At 40.3% G+C, this 22,887-nt stretch overlaps 1 long non-coding RNA gene across 1 annotated transcript in view; it reads right to left on the bottom strand.

Annotated features, from left to right (window-relative positions):
• The window catches only part of LOC133274313 (uncharacterized), a 131,897-nt gene that overhangs the window by 28,283 nt on the left and 80,727 nt on the right, over window positions 1-22,887 (bottom strand). Inside the window, exon 2 of the long non-coding RNA XR_009745105.1 lies at window positions 19,401-19,470. This is a non-coding gene — a long non-coding RNA (uncharacterized LOC133274313). The remainder of the gene's footprint in view (window positions 1-19,400; window positions 19,471-22,887) is intronic.

The raw sequence follows: 22,887 nt of genomic DNA, 5'->3' as shown, positions 1-22,887 counted from the left end.
AGGTTTTGTTCCTGAACAGTGGAATTCTCATAAACATTGAGTTGCTGATGTTTGCTTGACACAATCTTTTGTCAAGCTACATTATTCCTGGATAAAACTGAATCATTTTTTCCAGGGCACTTGAAGGCAGTACTTCTGAGGATTGTATTCAGTAGGAATCAGAAGGGAAAAGGGCTTCAGTATCTGGCTGAGCACTACGCAACGCTCTTTTTCACTCGAATGTTTCAGATTGCAAAATGATACACACGTTCCTTTTATGAGATTTTGAAAAGACCTAAAAGTTATGACTGTAAGACTTAGCCTAACTGGCTTTTTTTTTCTTAATTCAGTTGTTGACTGAAGAAAGAAAAGGTGCAAACATGTGGAGGTTCTTAGGGCAGTAGAGATTAAAGGGAAGTTAAAAGAAGCTGACATCTTCCCTGAAGGACTATTTTCATATTTACTTTAAAGCCTCAAATACCAGCAGTGGCATTAATCAGAAATTGTGCTTACCACCAACATAATATCTATTCCTAAACATGCTCAGGAAGAAAATTAGCCTGAATTTTGATTCCTCTGTACATGTGGGCATGCATGTATGTGTGCAGGTGTGTACACAGAAAAGTCTTTTTCTGGTATTGCCTGACTCTCATTTTCTTGATTCTTGTGGAATATTTATCATTAGCAAAATTGACTCATTTTTTTAAGCCACGGGAAGATATATATTTCCCAATAAGGTTGCTATTAAAATAAAAATTGGGAAGGATTAATGAATCTATAGATTTTGACTACAGGGAGTAGGAATCATATGCTGACAATATTGCTTGGTTCTTTTCCCTCTGATGTTAACCTGGTGATTTTGAAAAGGCTGAGATGGTATTTTTCTCAGGTAGGAAGAGGGTCACTCAGCTCCCTCTCCCTCTGTCTGCTTCTCTGCCTTCCATGCAGCTTTCTCATCCTTAGTTCTTGCACTGTCTCCAAGAAAAGCTGTTATCTACAACATCTCAAGTGTCAAAACTGTCCTTTCTAGTACTGATGGGGCATTTTGACAAGTATTGAGCGTGCAATTTCAGCTGTCATAAAGTTTAAATATTTGGGTACTGTACCTTGAAAATTAGAACCCTGTTTCTTGTTGTTTTGTTGTTTGTGTTTTTTTTTCTCTAGATTCTCTGTTATGATGGTAGCAGTAGTAGGAGATAGAATAAAAAGAGTAAAAAATAGTAAAAGGTAGCAGTAGTATTACCAAGCTACCCAGCTTACAGGCATGCGCACTGTGCTACAGTCAACATTAAAAAAAAACCAAACAACCCAATTATTAAATGTGCCCCCAGATTTTTTTACTAGAACAGAATTAAATTCTCTTGCATATTTTACCTAATGCATCTATTCTAAACATCAGTATTTGCACAGGTTTTTCCTCTTCACTCCAGGGAGGGAGACAGCAGGGCAGGAATAGCTCTGAGAATTGATAGTGGAATATTGGCTTCTCAGAAGTCAGTAGGAAAATCCTACTAAACCCCAGTGGGAGCCGAATTCCTGCCAGAATTTACAAGAGTTCATACAGGGGAACAGCCTTATTACAATATTTATTTGGAGACTAATCTGCATTCATTGTTCTAGTATGCTGTAGAATTTAGAAGCAGTTTTCTTGCTGACTCAGACTGTTGAGTGTTGAGGTTGTCTAAGGCAAAACCACTACTCGCACACTCTAAAATATTTTTTCTTTGCAGCTCAGATGTTGTCTGAGGAATATAGAAATCTTCATTCTTATGCAAATTTTTCTTACAAGTTTGAGACTGCCCCTCCAATAACTATTAAAGGACTCAGCTCCAAAGCATCTGGATTTTATTCTTTGCTTCTGCATAAGGTGGCACAATGAGGCTAGGAAGTAGTGTAATAAGTCATAAAAGGTAATGAGAAGACAGTAGTACAGTTGGCAATGTGTTTGCTGCTTTTATAGGCAAAGAAATGTAATAACATCCCCCACAATTTGCAATACCCAGTTCCTTACCTTAATGAAACACCTTTTGTATGGATGGACAATTTGTCTTTTATGGAAGAACACTTCATAATGACTTTGTTAACAGCCACAATAAAAATAGATAGCTGGCTCCATAAGGAGTGGCCTCCATAGAGGCAAAGAGATTCTCTGCTGCAGGAATCCTAAAAGCCAAGGTTTAATTATAAGGGACAGGCCTGGGCATACCTTTTGAAGTTTGTTTATTTGCTGTTCTGAAAAAAGAACAGCATCTTCCTTTATCTAATTTCCTACAGGCATATTTACAAAGACACCCCCTACTTTCAAGATGCATGTGCCTTGTCAGTTACAGTGAGACAACTGACACTGCAGCAGCAGAACAGCAAAGATTTCAGTCTAGCTGGTTAGCTGTCCATCCACTCTGCATTCTATACAAAATCAGAACCACAAAGCCTATGCTGTCTAAGGTTTTGCACTAACATAATTTTCCATGGAAGTAAACACTTCACTTCTGTCAACTTCAGGTTGAACAGGAAGAAAAAAGTATTTGCTGCAAAAGAAAACAAATCTATTACTTGTCTATTTTCTCTTTCCCTGGAATACACTTCTAGTAGCTCAAGATGCTAAGGACCTATAGGAGAAAAAGCACTTTTAAGTGACGGATAAATAAGGACATTTGTAACCTGTAGATAAATTGCAATGCATGCTAAATTACCTATTTAATCTGGTACACCGCTATTATCTAAGCTTTGACTGTTTGAAAGAAACAAAAAAAGAAAAAACAAAAAAGGAAAAAAAGGTATTTTCAGTTGAGAGTTGAAACCATAACATTAATAGTCTATTTCAGTCTGACTACCACACGTCCTGCAGGAATATATTGCACATTTTGGACCATGCTTTTTGGTTTTAGCTTTGCCATAGATGAAAATAACTAGGAATAGCTGTTTACTGCACATATATTTTACAGTTGACATTAAGCAGTGCTTTAAATTTAACCTGCAAAGTATATTAATGCATTCAGTGTGTGAAAGCTTTACTTATGTCTATGCATGCAAATCATGTTTTAGGAAGCTCCTACATAAATTAGCTTTTGAAGAACCTTTTGAAGAACTTTTTTGTCCCTGAAGGCTAGCAGGAAGGAATACAGTAAATAACCCCATTTCAATCAAATGAATTGATCAGGCAACATTGCACAATATTGAAATGATGATACTTGTCAGTATATAGTACCAGGATGTGGTTTTCAGCAAGCAGACGACTTTATTTTTTGCTGTTATTTTAGGAGACAAGTCTGAGGGCAGGATGTGGCATCTCAGTACCTAGCATACTCTCTGATACCTTAGAAAGAATAGGATTAATACAAATACCCAAGGGCATACTAGCAGAGCCCACCTGTATTCTATCATCAGCTAATCACTCATGAGCAGTAGAAATTTTATGTGTGCACTCCAAAATGCATCTAGAGAACACTGATAGTCATTACTGAACTAACTGATATCAGTGCTGCAACATACTCATTGCCTTTTGTAGTCTTGGGTTTTTGGTTGGTTTTTTTTTGTGTGTGTGTTTAATTCCTTCAAATTACTGGAAAAGTCATGGACTGAGCAGGCAGTAAGATACAATGCATAGCACTCTGCCCCTCTGTCCTTAACATTAAAACACAGTTATATCTTTCTGATTACATGGGAAACTCGAGGGAGACCCAGCTTTCTTCATCTCATATGAATGGAACTTTCATTAAGGCTGATAAAAATGTTGAACACACATGAGAGAAACTAGAGCCCCTAACCTGAGAAACAAACACTTCTGTCTTTGGCTGTTAGCAGACCTATTAGGATACTGGCCTATGAGCTCATCAAAGAAGAACTGTGAAAACAGGAGGTCAACAGACTCACAGTCTTTCTTGTTTCCTGTCTCAGAGCTCTCCTACTGGGTCTAAGTATTGCCCCTAGCGGATTTCCTGACTTGCCATAACCTAATTCCCTTGCTTGCTCTCCCTGTCACACAAGCTGATGGAGAAGGTCTCCCCCTGGAGTTCTCCTTTATTTGGCTCTTCTTTGCCAAACTAAACTTTCTTACAGGCTTTCCCAATTTCTGCTGCTGCTCCTAGGGTTTAGTGAAGCTATGAATGCCTAGCTGGGCAACCACTAACTTGACCCAAATCACATTAATATGTTGACTTGACAAATTAATGACAAGTGTACTATTCACCATCTTTTTATCGTCAAAAGGCTGCCAAATGGCTGTCATTAGGTAATGGCAGACTTGCTGATTTCTTCATCAACAATCCACTGTCTTAACCTTTCTTTTTAGTTAAGTGAAACAGTAAGAGTATGAAGCTGTTAAGAGCTGTCTTCAAAATATTCCCAGTCAACAGAAGACAATTTCAACCATCAATGGCAATTTGGCATCCATTGTAAAAAGATCACCTCACACAGTCTCTAGATAACAAAAGTCCTGCACAGCTGACCCCAGGACTGTATACACAGCAGGAAAGCCAGGTCATGTATATAGTGTGTTCTCTAGGTGAGTTTCGTTTGTCAAGAAAGTGTAAGTGTTGTTCTCTAAGGCCCTGTTTGGTATCTTCCATGCTTTGAAAAAGAATCTCTGATTTCTGGTATTGCTGGAATATCTTTGACTTGCTCCATATTCATTGTGTTTTTCTCTAGTTCATTATGCACCTTTCTCCTCAAGGATCTTTGACTCAGGTCTGTAATACGAAGCAATTAAAAATTGCATCAACTTTTAAAGAAAATCTTTTAAGAAAAATCTCTTATTAAAGTGTGATTTTTATAAGAAAATCACATCTTCCTTTCTCCAGAACCTTATCCTGGAGAATAAGATCATGGTTATGTGGAGAAAAGAGGTAGGTAGCTACTGTCTGCAAGACAATGCTATCTGTCTTTGTCCATAACTGTCTCACTGATACATATTTAGTTAAACCCTTTGTTCAGCTTTCATTTAGCTTTGACATCTGCTTCTTCTCTTTAAACCAGAAACATGGCTTTTGTGCCTGTCAGTTGTATCAGTTTCTCTTATAAGAGATATTATCCCTACCTAAAAATCTTGTCTTGCTGAAATCCTTGGACTTTAATAGCTACACCAATAGTGTCTGCAAACACAAGAACCTGTCAGAAATTGCTGTTACATCTTCTACACACAGCATATTAAACCAAAAATATCAAAAATATCCTGTTATGATGAAAAAATAACTCAAGATTTCACACAATCATTTGTAACATCTTCAGTTATAATAAAAATTATAAACCAATGTAGCAACTTCATTCCAGAAAGAGGGTTACACGGGTGAGTCAAGTCCAAAAATGCCATACAACATTGACAAAAATAGGTACATGGCTATCTTATCCACACACATGATCTGAGACATACTGAATTTTCTGCTAATTCAGTGACAACCATTGCTACAAAACTACTGTTTCAAGTGTATCTATCTCATCTATGCGACAAGACTGTATACAAAATGCAACTTAGTCAGCAGGACAGTTCTCTATCTGCATTCAGTATCTGAGCTGTTTAGTTCCCAGATGAAAACAGTATCTAACTACATTTAGTTTACATTACCACTTGTGGTTTAAACCCTAGGCAGACAGTGAGTGATGCTGGGGTGAGAGAAATCGAGGCTGCCACCCCCCCCACCCCGGGGTTCTCCCCTTCCCCGCTCCTGGAGGAACAGGGAGGAGGATCGAAAGAGTGCAACTCCCTCGGGTTGAGACAAGAACAGTCCAGCAACCAATGTACAACACAAATCACCACCGCTACCAACAACAACAACAATGATAAGAGAAAAGAACAAGGGAAGAGGATACAATACCACCAGCCAAGAAACAAGTCCCACCCAGAAGACCGTGTCCTTCCGGGTAACTCCCAGTTACCCCCCACCCCGGGCATGATGTGCTGTGGTATGGAATACCTCTTTGGCTAGCCTGGGTCCCTCCACAACAGAGGGATCTTCTGAGAGACCAGGCAAGGTGGACAGCTGCTCAACTTCCTCAGTCTCCAAAGCAGCAATACCAAAAGCCCACCAGTACCCTTTTGGGTCTTTGAAGTACCCTCTCTTGAAGTAGTCTATGCCGAGGATGCATGGAGCCTCTGGACCAGTCACAATAGGGTGCTTTTGCCATTCCCTCCCAGTCAGGCTGATTTCAGCCTCCAGCACAGTCAACTCTTGGGATCCTCCTGTTACTCCAGAAATATAGATGGGTCCCACCCCTTGACAGCTTAATGGCATCAGGGTACACTGTGCACCAGTATCTACTAGAGCCTTATACTTCTGTGGGACTGATGTGCCAGGCCATCTGATCCACACAGTCCAGTAAATCCGATTGTCCCCTACCTCCACCTGGCTGGAGGCAGGGTACCTCTAATGGTCATCACAGCGTTGGACACTTAAGTCGTGGTGAAAGGGATTATTCTTCGTTATCACAGGAGCTGGAGTAAAATCAGCTCTTCCACTCCATCTGGGAAACTGCTCACCAGAGACTGAAGCCGCAGCTCTCATGGGACGATCAGTCTTGGCCCTTGCTCCCCTCTTCAGTTCACTCACCCGTTCCTCCAAAGCTGAAGTAGGTTTTCCATCCCACTTTGTCATGTCTTCTCCGTGATCCAGCAGGTAAAACCATAGGGTACCCCGTGGCGTATACCTCCTGTATCTCCTCTCTCGAGCAATAGGATGCCTTTTGTTAATAGCTGAGATGTGTGTTGCTACACTTGAGGAGCTGGATAAATCAGATAGATCGTCCCTCAATTGTTTGAGGTCCTGGGACAGTTTTTCCACAGCTGAGATGATGGAAGGGGTGAGATTGTCTTCGAACTCTCAGAGTTTATGAACCATTTCATCCACTGTTAGTGGTACTATGTCATTCCAGGTTACTGTTACCAATGAATGGGTATGTGATGACGGTGCATTCCGTGTAAGTTTTCGCCACATGGGTCGTGTACATTCAACTTCATCTGGATCTATAGGTGTATCCCTGTTATTTGGCTTGATGTGATAGATCATCTCTACAATGGATGATTCCCTCAGAGACTGGATGCCTTTGTCTATAGTAGTCCACTTGGCCGAACGACTCATAACATCGTCCTTGTATGGAAACCTTTCTTTCACAGCTGCCAAGAGCTGCCTCCAAAGACTGAGGGACTTTTTCTCTCTTGCAATTGCTTTGTCAATTCCCCCTTCTCTAACAAGTGATCCCAGCTGCTTGGCTTCTGTACCTTCTAGTTCATGACCATCGGCCCCATTGTCCCAGCATCGGAGTAACCAGGTGATGATGTGCTCCCCTGGTTGACAGGTAAAATCTTTTTGCATATTCTGTAGCTTGGTTGAGGTCCGAGGTCAAGAAGTTACCTCTTCTTCTTCTTCGTCATGTGATGATGACTCCTGATCAGATTCTGGACCGGGTGGTGAATTCATTGTTTCTTCATCTCGCTTCACCCTTCTTGCCTCCTTTTTGCTTGTTCTCTTGCATACAGGGCCAACCGATATTGGTGCGAATTGGTCCTCAGGTTTGGCTGCAGTAATTATCACTGTGGTTTGAGTAGCGACTGTACTTGTTGCTGGGGGTGGTGTAGCTGCTGTGCTTGGAGCTGGGGTAGCCACGCTGTCTGTTGCAGTTGAAGTCTGAGCAGCTGCTGTACTTGCCACTGGGGTAGCTGCGGTGTTCACCGCAGCCAAAGTTTGAGTAGTGACTGTACTTGTCGCTGGGGGTGGTGAAGCTGCTGTGCCTGGAGCTGGAGTAGCTGTGCTGACTGTTGCTTTGCCCTCAGTTCCACCGACATTCTTTTCCTTTTGAAGGTGCTGGATAGTGTTGAACAAGGCCCTGTAAGCATAGGCCAAGCCCCAGCACGTTGCCATGATTTGTCCATCTCTGGTATGGCCAGAATGACCACACACCTCATTTAAGTGTTTTACTAATTCTTCTGGATTTTGCAGTTGTTCGGTAGTGAAATTCCAAAGTACTGGAGGGGCCCACTGACCTAGATACTTGCCCATGCTATCCCACACACCCTGCCATTCATGGTTGTCCAGCCTCAGGGAAAATCTCTTGGTCCTCCTACATCGTCGTTTGACCCCAGACATGACCCAAACCTGACTCTGCTTAACTCTTGAAATCAGTCATGGGCAAAACACACTCTGTATGAGTGCCGGCGTGGTGATCCCCGTCACGATCAGCAAACAAGTCTCAACAGCATTAAAAAGCCATTCAAAAACTTCAAAACTCTCAAATGTAAATGGTCTGGGGGGACGACTGGGAGGGTAAAAGGATGTCTCCTTCACAGGTTGAGCACCTGAGAAGGAGAAAAAAGATGTGTAATTGCTAAGCACTTCTATTATATACCTCCCAAAGTATAAAGGTGGTGACCACACTGAGAACATAAGCCAGATCGGTTTCATGATCAATGATTCTATTGTATTACAAGTCATTACCATAAAACACAATGAGACAAAAACCTTAGCCCACGCCCCACACTTGAAAAACACTAATACAGCGAATACCAGATGGAAGTAAGATATGATATACTGAAACTGTGAGATCAAGAGGAACAACCTTGAGAGCCAATAAATCAGCATTGTGACGAGTGACTACTAATCCGGTCAGATCTGTTGTTATCTCAACCCCTCTTGCCCCATGTTGGGCGCCAAAAAGAACTGTCGTGGTTTAAACCCAGTCAGGCAACTTGTTCACTCACCCCCCCCCCCCCCCCCCCCCCGGGCTCTCCCCTTCCCTGCTCCCGGAGGAACCGGGAGGAGGATCGAAAGAGTGCAACTCCTACGGGTTGAGACAAGAACAGTCCAGCAACCAATGTACAACACAAATCACCACCGCTACTACCAACAACAAGAGAAAATAACAAGGGAAGAGAATACGATACCCGATACCACTGACCAAGAAACGGGCTTGACATGCTGTGGTACGGAATACCTCTTTGGCTAGCCTGGGTCAGGCATCCCGTCCCGTCTCTGCTTCCTCCCAGCTTCCCCTCCTCCCTGGCAGAGCATGAGCCTCACAAAGTCCTTGGTCAGGGTAAACATCACTTAGCAACAACCGAAAACATCGGCTTCACCAGCACTGTTCCCAGGCTGGAAGTCAAAACACAGCACTGCACCAGCTACCACGAAGGAGAAACATGACTGCTACTGCAGAGTAAATGTAGGGATAACTAAATTGAATGAGGATTTCTTTGCTGTTAGTTGATGTTTGAGTTTAAGGCACAATTACCACAAGCAATAGGATGGCAGAGCAATGACATCAAGTGTCTTATGTTGGTCACCATTAGCACTGTTATTGATCCACAGAAAAGAGATTTTCAAGTCAGAAAAGTACCTTTGGGCTAAAGTTAATTTAACCCTAACTGATCTAAAGACTCATAAGAGAATATGTATAGATGCTGCCTCACAATGCCATCCTTGAGTAGCAGCATATTACTATATGATACCTCTGAAAAAAAATCCACTGTCATCATTTACTATTTCAAAGTATTAAAAGACAGGGTTAAAATCCACAGAGTTCCTAAGGTGGAGTTTCTACAGAACCGAGGCACTGAACCTAAGATTGAAATTGTCAACTACTCTGCCTCGCCCCACAGGCACCTGTGGTCTACACATGTCCAGGGTTTTGCTAGTCAAGGACTGGTCAAGGTTGCTCAGCTTTGTTGTGTGCCTGAAACTTAAGACATCATGTTAAAGCTTAACATCTGTTGACGATTCTTAGATTTTTGTATGTAAATGAGTTAAATCACTTGTATGTAAAATGAGTACCATCATGATTTTTTAAAGACCATAGCTGATGAAGAAGTGGCAGGGAGGGGAAGAAGCTGAATCCAGTACCGCACACATTTTTAGATTGCTGTAAGTCAAGAGCGCATGATCAAAGAACATATCTGTATGGGGAGATGTGGATATCCACAGGTGGTGGGAAATAAATCAGGTCCAGATGTGAACCTTCTAAAATTGGTTAGCACTCTACTGAGACATTCCTGCAAGCATCTTAATCCAGGAGATTGTTTCGGGCTGTGAGTCCCATTCTGACACAAGTGTTTCCATGACATTTAGTCACTTATATACCGTTGAAAGGAAGAAGGCCAACAAAGGGGTCATTGCAGTGGTTGTCTGCTACAGACCTTCCTGTGAATGACAGGGGTTGTATAAAGTCTTTAATGAACTCATGACGGCAGGTCTTGGTTTCCATAGGGAAATTAACCACCATGACATGTGTTGGAAAGGAAATTTCAGGAGGCGCAAGCAATCTGGGAGATATTTGGAGCGCATCAAGGCGAATTTTGTGATGGTGATGTTAGACTAATCAGCTAGGGGGACCAATTGTTCACAGATAAGGAAGAGTTGTCATGGAGGTTTATGGCTGCATTGGCTGCAGTGACAATGACATGGTAGAGTTTAAGAACCTGGGAAAAATGAGGACATCACTTAGCAGAATAATTTCCCTAGGCTCCAGGAGATCTGATTTCAGCTTATTCAGGGTTTCCTTAAGAACAAAGCAGTCTAGAAAAGCTGGCTGGCTTTCAAAGACAGCCTCCTGAAAGCCCAAATTCTTGCTTTCACAATAGCCTTGCTATTGTGCAAGAAACCAGGCAGGCATTTTACCAGTGAATAAACAGCTGAATGGGGAACCCTTGACTGAGCTCTGTTTTGGGTATAGGCAGATGATTCCAGCAAGGCTTTACAGACAGTCTCCCGTAGTTCTTTAGAGGGATAGATTGGATGAGTACTCTATGAAGTAGATGGAAACCTGGTCAGACCGCCAGGCATCATGGGTGGAAGTAAAGGGAAAAGCAGAAACAACTTTTGCTCAGCCTGAAGAAGACATCAAAGGGGAATCTAATTGTTGTCTTCAACTTGCAAGGGAATGAAAAGAGTTATAGAGAAGATGCAGCCAAATTTTTCTGAGGTGTATACAGTGGAAAAATGAGATGGAATGAACGCAATTTTCAGTACAGGCAATTCTGTATAGATAACAAGAAAAGAAAGTCTTCACAGTGAAGGTGATAATCCACTGAAATAGGTTGCTTAGAGAGGCTATGGAATTTCCATGCTTAGATACATTCAAAGTTCAACTGTATATGGTGCTGGATAATCTACCCTAACAAGTTTTGAGTTGCTTTGAGAAGCAGATTTGACTAGCTGACATTTTCCAACGTAAAGCACTATATGATTTAATGAGTTAAGATATATTCTTTTCAGCATCTCCAATTAACTATTTAAAGCCACTTCCACTGTGACTCTCATTTGGAGTATCTGTTATAGCTCTTCCACAGCATGGTAGACTCTAAGTTTTATAATATCATGCCTTTTTAGAATCAGACCTCTAAGTCTTATAATATTTAAGGTCTCTGAGAAACTATACAGAATGTACCATATAGCCTCTGGTATCCTAAACTAAAATAATTAAATCATCCTACTGTATTATAGCCTGGGCATATGGATTCACAATACAAGGGTTGTAGAATCACACCTTGTACTATTATTTAATTACTACCACCAGTGCCAAGACTGATCTGTGTGTTTGTGGCCATATTCCCTACGGTAACCAGAGCATGGAGATTTAAAGCAGCCACTATAGTGAAATTTGAAGAAAGAGAACATCTTTCAGTTTAAAAACACAACTTGAGGGTGGTTTCTCTTAATTAAGAAATTGTTGTGGTTGTATCTGTGGTTTATCTTCTGTTTTTTGGTTACAGAATTTACATGCTACAAAGTATTGGCAACCACAATCAATCCTGAAGTTATATTTAAAATATTAAATATAACACACAAAACCAGATATTTGAAATTTTAGCCTGAGTCGAGATAGAGCAACTAGAATCAGAGGCATGCCTTGAGGAGTAAGGTACAGCTCAATTTGAGCCAGAGTGGCAGAATGAGACTCAAAAATACCTCCTAAGTGCAAGAAATAAAATCTTGACTCACTATGTGAGTCAGCTAATTGCTGGCTACAGCAGATCATATTTTAGGGAACATAAGCAGTTTGTTTGGTTTTGATTCAGGACTGCTACCTTTCACCAAAATACCTATGTTTTAAAGTCAGTTTCCCCCACTTCTTTTCTGCATCTTTAGATTGCAAGATCTTTAGCAGGGACTACCTAAAGAAAAACATTGCCAAACAAGATTTCACAAAATCAAAAAGTCCTGGATATTTTTTAATTTTTTTTTTTTTTCTTCTTACTCATTGAATTCCCTGGAAACATGTGTGAATTTACCTTTTGTGGTAGTGCTTAACAGAGAAACTAGAATACTCTAGCAAGTTACTTTTAAAAATAGCTGTGTTTTTTTTGCCTGTGCACAGTAAACACTATTCTGAGCAGACTTCCTGGCTGGGTGCCATTCAGACATGTAAAATCACTGAGACTGTGAAATAGTTTTATCAAGCTTTTTATGTTGCAGCATGTTTGAAAACACTGAAGGAAAGTAGATTAATGGGTCTTTTTATCTAGCTGTTTTTAAAATATCTCCAGTGTAAGCCAAGTAAAATGTACATTCCCTCTTAGAAACCTATGTTGACCCAACCATTTATCCATTGCTATTCTTAACAAAATCAACAGTGAGTAACAGATATTTATCCCCCTCAAAGTTAGCAGTGGTATCCATGCACACTTGCACACAGCAGAAGATACCAGGGTCAGTTTTTAATTAGTGGTCAGATTTCCCTGTGGTGCTTTACAGTCAGACCAATAAGAATAACGGCATTTGAATTCGCAATAGGAAAACTTCAAAAATATATCAGATTGATTTTGACAATTAAATTTGAATGCAATTGTGAATCGAATATGCATGTTCACATATGACTTGCCCATTACATATTAATGGTGCAAGACAGAAGACTTCATCACAAGAATATTAACACTGATAGCTGTTTAAACTACTGCATCTTCACTGCTTTGTAAACTGTCCCATAGGGTGGACCAGAGACTGAAATAAATGGCTGTGAATGATACTTGCCTTGCTCAAGGTAGGCCATGCTTGTGCTTCAGAGGGAATGTAGGAAAACCCCAAATTCACACTAAATTGCAGCCCTGCCAAATCAAGTCTTCCAGCTATCCCATCAGCCTCTGCAACGAAAAACTCAAGCAGAAGAGCTTGATTTTGCCCTGCAGAATACTTGGAGTCCATTCTTAACTCTGGAATTACATAAGCTTTAGACAATCTGAGCTTTGGCTAAATGCAGACTGGTGTCCCAGACACCTGATTATAGGTCTACCAATCATCCTGAAATTCATGCTGCAGCTATGGAGTAGGCACAGCTTGTGAAGTTCGAATGTGGTCCAAAGATTACAGGAGTAAACTACTAATTTAAATGTCCAAAACATATTAAAACATCATGGAAAATAATAAAGACAACTTGGTCCTTCATTTTTCATTGTATTTGTTCTCTTCTTTCTTGTGCATTTGGGGTTTATGCTTTTCCTCCAGTTGAGAGTATAACTGTTTAAGCTCCTACAACCATTTAATTGCTTAGTAAATCAGAACTAACTTAATGAAATAAGCCTACTCTCATTTAATTTGGATTGACCTTAATGACTTCATAACAAACTCAATAGGTATGGAGCAGAGAAAGCAAAATTCAGATGGTGCCTAGTCATTTCTTACTGCTTTAAATTGCAGTGTATCAGAATTTGCACTGAGACAAAATAAACTTCCATTTTGTTTTAGTAGTTTGTTGCGTTCATTTTCACTGACGCAAATGTCTCGTAAGATTACATTGCAGACTCATTCAGGCTTAGGAGGGACCTCATAAAGGTCTCTGGGGCAGCCTCCTCCTCAAAGCAGGGTCAAGACTGGATTCAAATCAGGTTGCTCATTTCCACAACCTCTCTGATTTACCAGTTTCAATGAAAAGTTATCCCCATGGAGACAATTTTTACTTATATCTAGTAGGAATTTTCCTGTTTCAATTTATTACCATTGTTTCTCTTTCTCCCATTTTGCATCTCAGCCTTGCTCTGTCTTCACAGTAACCTACTTGTAAGTATTGGAAGGCTGCTATTAAAAGCTGTCTCAAGTGCAGGCTGAACCAGCCCAGTTCCCTCAGCCTTTCTTCACTGGGTAAATGCTTCAGCTGTCTTGCTGGGCCTGCTGCAGTTTATCAAAGTCTTTCTTGTTTTGGAGGCTCATAATTGGATGCACCATTCGAGATGCGAGATAATGAGTGTTGATTAAAGGTGTATAATCAATTCCTACAGCTATGCTCCTATTGATACAGGCAAGTATGCCGTTAGCTTGCAGCTGGTAAACAGGACAAACCTTTTGCTCACAAAGGCTGTATCTGCAGAAGACACTGATGTGCACAGTTACAACATATGAAATCTTGCTTGTGCATATACCTGTTTTCTGCCTAACCAGAGGGAATCAAAACTTTCAGCATGATAGTACATTCATTTTTTTCCTTTAATAAGAGTAAATTAAAACTTTTTCAAATTTATAGGTAGTAGCACTAATATACCAAAATTGGCTATGTTTAAAACACTTTCTATTTTTTGCTAATTAAAGCCTTAGTTTTTCAGACATGCCACAATGTATGTAAGTCATTAATACAGGAGAAACATGGACTCTACTTTGCTTGGCAGGTCGCAGAACATAAACCTCCTTAACTGTATTTTACACCTACAGACTTCAAGCCTTGGCAGACAGTTTACAGTGAGGAGATCTGAAAGCAGGTAAAATTTCTGGCATTAGACTAGAGCGTAGTATTTAAAGCTCAGATCCACCAGCAAGCTGAAACATGGTTTAAGAAGCATAACTTTGTTTTTTTTTCTCACAATGTCCCATAGAGCGCATGCCAACAAATATAGAGCCAAATTCTGCTGTCAACTATACCAAAGTAAATCCAGAAGTACTTCAATGAAGTTCATTGAATTACACTACATTCATGTTTATGTTCAGAAGAAAAATGTTCCTTAATTTCTAAGACAAGCTGGTCACAAGGTGTTATGAGCACACAGCTTTTCAAAGCCTAGAGATTTATCAAAAAAGCTAGGAGCTAGGTCTTGCAGAATGCTGCAGGAGTTCCTGAGACAGGGCCTAGACTGTAGATTATCAAGTTGCCATCTGTGAGGTAAGGCAGAACAATTATCCCCATTCAGAAACTCAGCCAACCTTGGTTGTAGCATGATGTGCCACAGTTTAAGCTGTTCTCATGTAGGGTCTGACACGTGAGAGCATTCACAGAGACAGATGCCAACAGCTACAGACCCAAATTCAGCATGCACTAACTTATGCACAGTGACTTTATCATGCCTCTGAGTCCTGAATTTTCTCCTCTGGAGATAAATTGTCTCAACTGAGAGCTGTATTCCTGTTTCTAGATCTGCCATGAGAAGGTCTGTAATCACTGAGCTATATAAGTTCTAGGTATATCAGTGCATAGCTATATTAACTGTAAAAATGTGAGATAGAAGGGATGAGGTTAAATTCATTGCCCAGAGAAGGAAATAAGCCCATATTTTAGGAAGGATGAAAGCATTTGACTCAGCTGAGTGTTGCTGTTTGTCTGCGTGGATTTTTTTCTGTTTTCTGCCCAAATCTGGCCCAGCAGCACTCAGTAAAGCTTTGTGCTGTCTCATATTCACTGCTCATGTCCTCAGATGAGGCCCTGTGCTGATTTACCATCACTCCTAGAAGTTCTGGGGGCTCCTTGCTTTCCTCAGTGAGAAGGTTGTGCTACACTGATTCCCTCCTTACTCCAAGATGTTCCACTATTCTTATCCCGCTATTGACCATTATATGCACAGCATATATAGAGATCAGGCCAATCATAACAGCATGTCTCTTTTGAACATGTTTTAGTCAATACATTCTCATCATGATTGTCACAAAAGCCTCAAACCAATGAAAGAGGACACCTAGGGAATCACAAACAGATGAGGAAACAGAGATGCAGGAAGAAGGAGATTGCTGCACCATCCTGGTCAGAGACACTTTGCACCGAATTCACTTTGTCCCAGATAGCATTCACTGACTTGCAACAACCCAGGTGTCAAACAATGGAATCTTTTGCCCAGGGGCATCCAAGCCTACGCTGCCTGGATAGTGTGCTCATCACCAGACAGTAGGCTGGTCTGGGTTGGGTTGGGGAAAGTGAGGACTCTCGAAAACACTAATGAACTTGTGCTTGTAGGCAGCCAAGAATGAAGAATCCGCAGTCCAGTCCAACCACTGACAAGGCTGAGGACTTGGATGCCCTAGCCTCAGTCCCTGAGACTTCATCTGCAGCTAATATCCGTTTACTTAAGCAGACCAGGGAGCAGGAAACAGAGCCCAGGGCTCTCCCTTAGATGAACAGCCTAACCACAAGCCTACAGAAATAGAATCGTAGAATCATAGAATAGTTAGGGCTGGAAAGGACCTTAAGATCATCTAGTTCCAACCCCCCTGCCATGGGCAGGGACACCTCACACTAAACCATGTCAGCCAAGGCTCTGTCCAACCTGGTCTTGAAATGCCCTCCTCAGTGCTTTCTTTCTCTGAAGTTATTCTCTACACTGTAGAAATACCTCACTAGAAGGGACACTATTTGACTGATTCACTACCTGGTCCAGGCTGGAATATGGTTCTTTCATATGGAGTCCTAAAAATACAAGCAATGTAATATACTATTTAGAGCTATATCACCTTGGGCTGCTTTCTCAGCATTTTTACCAAACTGACAGTAACAACAAAGCAGCTTTGGTTTGGTTTGTTTTTTTTTAATAGACTGCAGCAGGATGGGATATTGTTGATAACTTCTCATCTGAGTCAAAGTGTTAAACAGGCTTGGAGACTTTAGCAAGGAGCAGTGTTAGTGAACCTGCCTTACTTTGAAGGACAGGCAAAGCTGCGCACGTGGCTGTTTTCATTAGAGGGCATATATCTCTGTTTGAACTCAGGTCCAAGACAAGTCCATCTCAGGCAGTTGGCATTAACTAACCTCTGTCTGCAGTTAGAGAGCTGAGCTCATCTAAAACACTCTCACAAGAAAAACACCTCCCAGGGGGGTGGTTCAGCTGCTTCATCTCCCTGCCTTGGCTCCATCAGGCTGGGACCTGTTTGTAGGTGCAGTGTCCTGCCCTATGCCTTGCGCCAGCTCTGCCTTATTGGCAAGCCAGTTCAGCTCATAAAACCAGATGGTAAATGTTCATTCTTCTCCTGGATGCATTTTGTGTTACTTCAGAACCTGAATTACCTTTTCACTGTGGATCCAGTGAGAGGCAGAGCTGGAGTAGGTATCTTATGTGGCTAGGTACAGAGGAAGGAGAAGTGGAACAAAGGGAATAAGGAATTGCTTTGGAATAACCACAGCACTCAGGAAAAGGCTGTGTTCATCTGGGTGTTTAGATCAAGAGTTTTGACATTAATAAAATAGTGCATCGCAATCTTCCTGAATGAAAGTTATAATGTAATGGAAAGGTATAATCAAACAACAACCACAAAGTCAGAACAGAATTAGCAACAAAGATGTTATGGGAAGATCTAATGCCATAACTTAAGTGATATAGGTATTCATACCAAAGAAAGACCTAAACAGAGTAAGTTTGGAAATACCATATGCCGCCAGCCTTCCTTCATTTTACCCTGCTGGAAGACAAAAGAAAAAAAAAAAAAACCTGTTCAAAATGAAATAAAATAACCTCTTAACAACTGCACAGTTATATGTGGTTGTATTGGATGGCTGGAAGTAACCCTATAAATTAGATAAGGGCACATTTACAGTGTAAAAGCCTCTATTCAGTGCAAAAGAATGCAATAGTGAGCTTCTGTCTGAAGCCAAAAGGCTAATGTGTAAAGCTTTTTGAATACGAAGAGTCCCGTGTTACAAATAGGATCTGCAAAGTGCAGCTGACAAGTGTCTTAAATTCTTGACGTATTTAAAAGATCATTCTATGCAGCAGCAGTGTTACCACACCAATAAAAGCCTGTGCTCTAGTGAAAAAACCATCAGGTTGACTCAGCAATCATGTCATTCTATCTTAGATGTGCTATCTCCTGGAGAAGAGAAAACCTTTTTGAGGTAAATCAACTGGGGTCTGTCTCAAATAACCTTTTTATCTTTTCCTTTTTTTCTTTTTTTTTTAAGCTCCTTGTTATTATGTCTACTGGAAACCTGAACTCAGTGTGCTACTGAAGCTACAAAAGATCTTCCAGAATTGAGTAGATTTAGGATTATACTTTAGGCATGGCTGCCACATAAAACCCTGCTGAAGGCAGTCACAAACCTGCAACATTTGGAAGGGTGTGAAATGCAGCAGCAACCACCCATGAACACAAAGAGCCCTATACAATAAAGCACACAAAAAAAAGATGTGATGAACATTGCTAACTAAAGCCAGCAGGAGCATGAGTAGAGGCTGGGATGTGAAAACTGTGGGCAAGAAGTGGAATACTTAGCTCCCCACAGACAAGCAAGATGTTACAAGAGAGCTCTGAGACTTTGTGGCTGTAATCAATTGCCTTTCTGTTGATAGCATTTTTCCTCAATAAAATCAAGGCACAATATTCACATCGGCTGTTTGCTGCCTCTAGTATATCACTAGGAGTGTACCACAGGTCACCCTAGTACTATATTATACGAATGTTCACTAGGAATTTAATTCCAGACTGTTCATTTTATGTGCATCCTAATCATGATCATATTTGCACGGTATTATAGCTCAGTTATATGAAAAACAAGCAGCATAAGTCTATTTGAACAAATGTTTTCAGAAAATAACCTCCAAATGTATAACTGTGGATTCAGAATTAAAACCTGATTTTTCAGAGTTAAAATAATGCAGTCATAATTAAGTAAGAAACTATACAAACTTCGCCTTTCCAAGCAAAGAAATTGAAAGTGAACACTAACAGCAGTGCACTGAAATTTACTGTTTTTTCACCTATTTTGTAATCAAACACTCTTTGAAGCCTAATTGTTGCATGTTGGTTGTAGGCGTCGATTTTGTTGAAATTGTATGAACAGCCAGTGCAAACAGTCCAACAACCCTGAGCCTTTATTTGGCTTCATAAGCATTTTAATGGCTTTTTCCATATATATTGCCAGCAAAACATCATACTTTCACAGCAGCTGAGTTGTGCCTTTTGTGTTGGCTGTGTTCTTGATTTACGGGCAAGCTTTTTAATTGAACTCTGAAGAACACGCTGCGCATTCAAACACTTTGCAAATAGAAGCTACATTTGAGTAGATGTTAATATAGTCTGCACTGTGCAGCATGGGTGCTCACTGTCTGGTGTGTAGATCACTTAAATCCAAGTAATGAAAGTAATCAGAATATTTGCCACTCTCTATTACATGTTTGTATAATTTGAGCATCAAGACTTAAAGGCTGTCTTACTGTCTCAGATAGAACAAGTATCTTTCACTTAGTTCTTCTCTAAGTATTCAGGTTTTGCCTCACAATTTTGTCTCCATTCATCTCACAGATATATTTCACCTTTCCTTACCAGAATATATTAATGGAGTTTTCCTGAAGGTCAGCCAAAAAGACACACTGTGACACAGACTTCCAATACGCTGTAGGAAAATGAGAAAGGGGCGCGTGTGAAAACAGAACAATATATCCTTCCTGTATTTTCCAATAAATAAATAAAGTTTTGTCCTACAAACTAGATGATGAGCAGAATGTTTGTTTTAATGTTTTTAAATGGAAAATATAATACATTATTAAAAAAAAACAATTCTGGGTAACAAAAATATTTTTAAAGGAATAGAAAAAACATCAAAGGGATGCCACAGGAAAAGGAAAAAAGATCACCTAATTAAAACTTCACTGTTCACAATGAGCCATTTTTTCTGTGAACAGTTACTTGTGCTCATATAGATCTGAACTGCGCATTGGTAGGTGAAATCCATATCCTTTCACATTTTGCAGTTTTTCACTATTAAAACCAGATGAGACTCTCCAAAGGAGGACTGGTTTATAGGATTATAGGCATAATAGTCTGCAGTAAAATGTTGCAGGTAATTTTAAGTGACTAGTAGATATAAAAAAATTTGTCGCTTGGTTTTGAGTTTTCTTATGCTCCTTCTAACAACACAGATGAATATTTACTTATAAATGCACACATGTATTTAGATTCACTATTGACTATGTAGTAAGGTTTGTGTCAGCCTTTCACATCTTCTCTCTAAATTTCAGCCTTTTCTCAAAACACGAGTTCATAGAGCAGTGCATAAACACTAGTGTTTTCTATTGCCTTTTCCCCATAATCTTCCTTGACAAAGAAAATGGCATCTTCAGAAAGTGTCTTCTATTGTAGCTCTTCAACAACAAGATTGCCTTATGAGTTAAGACATGATAAACAGCTATCAAGGACACCAAACACATGCAAAATCTCATTGTCTTATGCATGGTGTTCTTACCATATGTATGACCACCCAAAGACCTCAGTCACAGCAGCAGATGCTCTTTATTTAAAGAACACACAAAAGCTTCCGCACTTAAGAATAGGCATTGATAGCCATGCATGGATATAATAATGAATAACATTAGAAATAACAATATGCCTAATGGAAGTAGAGATTTTTACTGTCTTTTTGCAAGAACAAAATCAGAAGCCCAGGGCTCTGGAAACCAGCTGCCAAGAACCAGCAGGAGGATGGCTGGCTGAGCTGGGAACAGGCTCTGCCACCTGTGTTGTGGTTGTACAGCTTTGCCATCATATCAGAGAAATTGGTGAGACTTAGCAGTCCCTCCCTCCCCTTATGAATACCATTAAAATACCAACAGAGACTGATCATCTTAATGGCAACCACAAGACATAACTGGGGAGGAGTGTATGGCAAAACTGTTTTGAAACATTCTTGACGTTTGAAGGTGAGTTATAAATTCTAACTGCAGTCAAAGCCACATCTGCTTAGCAAAAATCTTAAACAGGCTTTCTGTTTGAAGAACTATTTTTGGCTCCTTACGACAGCTACAACTGACCTTCTCAAATAATAATCTTGCATCAATTTAAAGCCCATGTGGTCTCATTCCAAGGAAAGTGTGGCAAATGTGGTGAGCTTCCTAGGAAGAACATGATTTAGAAAGGGCTGCAAATGGCATGCAAACCTGACAACTGCTAGCTGGACCATTCCTTTTTAGTGCGCATGTTTCTTTACAAGACAAATGACTTTAAAAGTATACAAGACTGGTTATCATTCCATCAGTATGTGTGAAGAAGTATTAGGTTTAGGTACTGTTTTTTTTCCTTTCAGATACACTGCTAGCAAGGCTGATAAATCACTTCTATGTAGGTGAAACACACACTGACATCATAAAATTATGACATGACCAGTATGTAATCTGGCCAACCAAGACTTATTTTTTAAGAACTCCTAAAATCCCAGTGATATAAAAAATTTACAAGTAAACCAGAAAAAAGTGCCTAAAAATCCCCATTCCCTCCTGTCTTCATTGGATAGCATTTCCAGCATTTTTCAAATGAAATAAGCAAATGAAGATGCTACCCTGATGGCTTTTTGAAGACCTGACTTAAAATGACAGGGCAATATTCTCTACAAGTGATTTCTCTCTGGTCATTTCTGAATAAATTACTTAAATCCAAACGGAATTTACTTTGGAAGAAATTCCCCCAGAAGCACTTATACTATAGGCTTTTTTGTCTTAGAGCTTACAAGTGAATAGGGAGCAAGGGAGGTGGTAGTACGCTAGCCAAATATAAAACCCAGTGTAAATATTCACAAGCATTCTACATTACACATATAAAATAGGTTAAGATAACATAATTCATGAGATTATATTAAAAAAAAAACAAAAAGTAAAAATCTGCCTGAACATTTTTAATTTGACCCCATGTATTAAGTTTCACATTTTCTTTGCACAATTTTTTCTTCCGGTACCTTTTACCTATAGAAAAATCCTGCTTTCTTTTTGCAGGGGTAAATCGAACTGTCACAGGTGAAGGCATCTGATATGCAGAGCCCTCTGCATAATTTTTTATCAACCAGATGCACCAGAGAAGAAGCCAGAAATGTTGAGATTAGAAAAGAAGGTCCTGTGACTAAGGGACTTATGCGTTTTACAGGAGAACAGGTTTGCCTCTGCCAGAGGATTCCTGAGTAATATTTGTATCCAAGCACTAAGGCTCAGATGCAATTTAGATGTTACTGCCAACACTGAAGAGACTGTAAGTTAGGCATGTGGCTTCAGGAGAGACAATTGAACTGTCACGGTTTAGGCCCAGCTGGTAACTCAGAACCAAGCAGCCGCTAGCTCACTCTCCCTGCTTCTTCCTCCTTAAGTCCCATTTTCCCTCCAGTCTTTGTAGAATGGAGAGCATGAGGCAGCTATGAGCGGTGTTACAACACCAGGAATGCATGATGGAAATAAATCCCTAGGAAGCACTGAACAGAAGGGGGTCATTCTGCACTCCTTTCCTTCCTGGAGGCAGTGGCTCCCCCAAATTAGGATTCATAGCCCAGCACCATATTTGATCACTTGACATGTCCTACTGTACGGGGTATTGCTCATGTTCTCTAAAATGGTGTGATGACACTAGGATGCTTGCCTAAAAATCAGAAGACATATTTCTGAGGCTTTTCTCAGCATAGCACAACTCAGATTTATATAATTTCTCAGAGAAGAAAAACAGTCTACCATTGGATTGTAAAGCAAATATAGATTCATAATCACTACATGCCTGGCTTGTCAGCCCCATCAATTTCTTCCCTGTAACTCAGTTTTGACCTTCATTTGTTTTGTCCTCTTTTTCTCCCACTTTCTTTGCACAGTCAGTTCCAGGTTCCAGGACTCATGACAGTTTGTTCCTACATGTCATCCAATAATTCTTAGGTCCAGGCTTCTTGGCCAGCTACTGCCTAGGCATCAGTTTCCTCCTATAGCATTACCAAATTGTCCCTTAAGCTCTTTTATTTGTTTCTTTCTCAGGTTAGCTATCTCTTCAGCCTTCGTAACACACATTTTAC

Source organism: Pezoporus flaviventris, unplaced genomic scaffold (genome assembly GCF_033815535.1).
Source record: "Pezoporus flaviventris isolate CSIRO_AGI_PZ_B2104156 unplaced genomic scaffold, CSIRO_AGI_Pfla_v1 ptg000036l, whole genome shotgun sequence".
NCBI classification, from domain to species: Eukaryota; Metazoa; Chordata; class Aves; order Psittaciformes; family Psittacidae; genus Pezoporus; species Pezoporus flaviventris.
The sequence above is the reverse complement of the archived record's forward strand: the minus strand, read 5'-3'. Positions and strand labels throughout refer to the sequence as shown.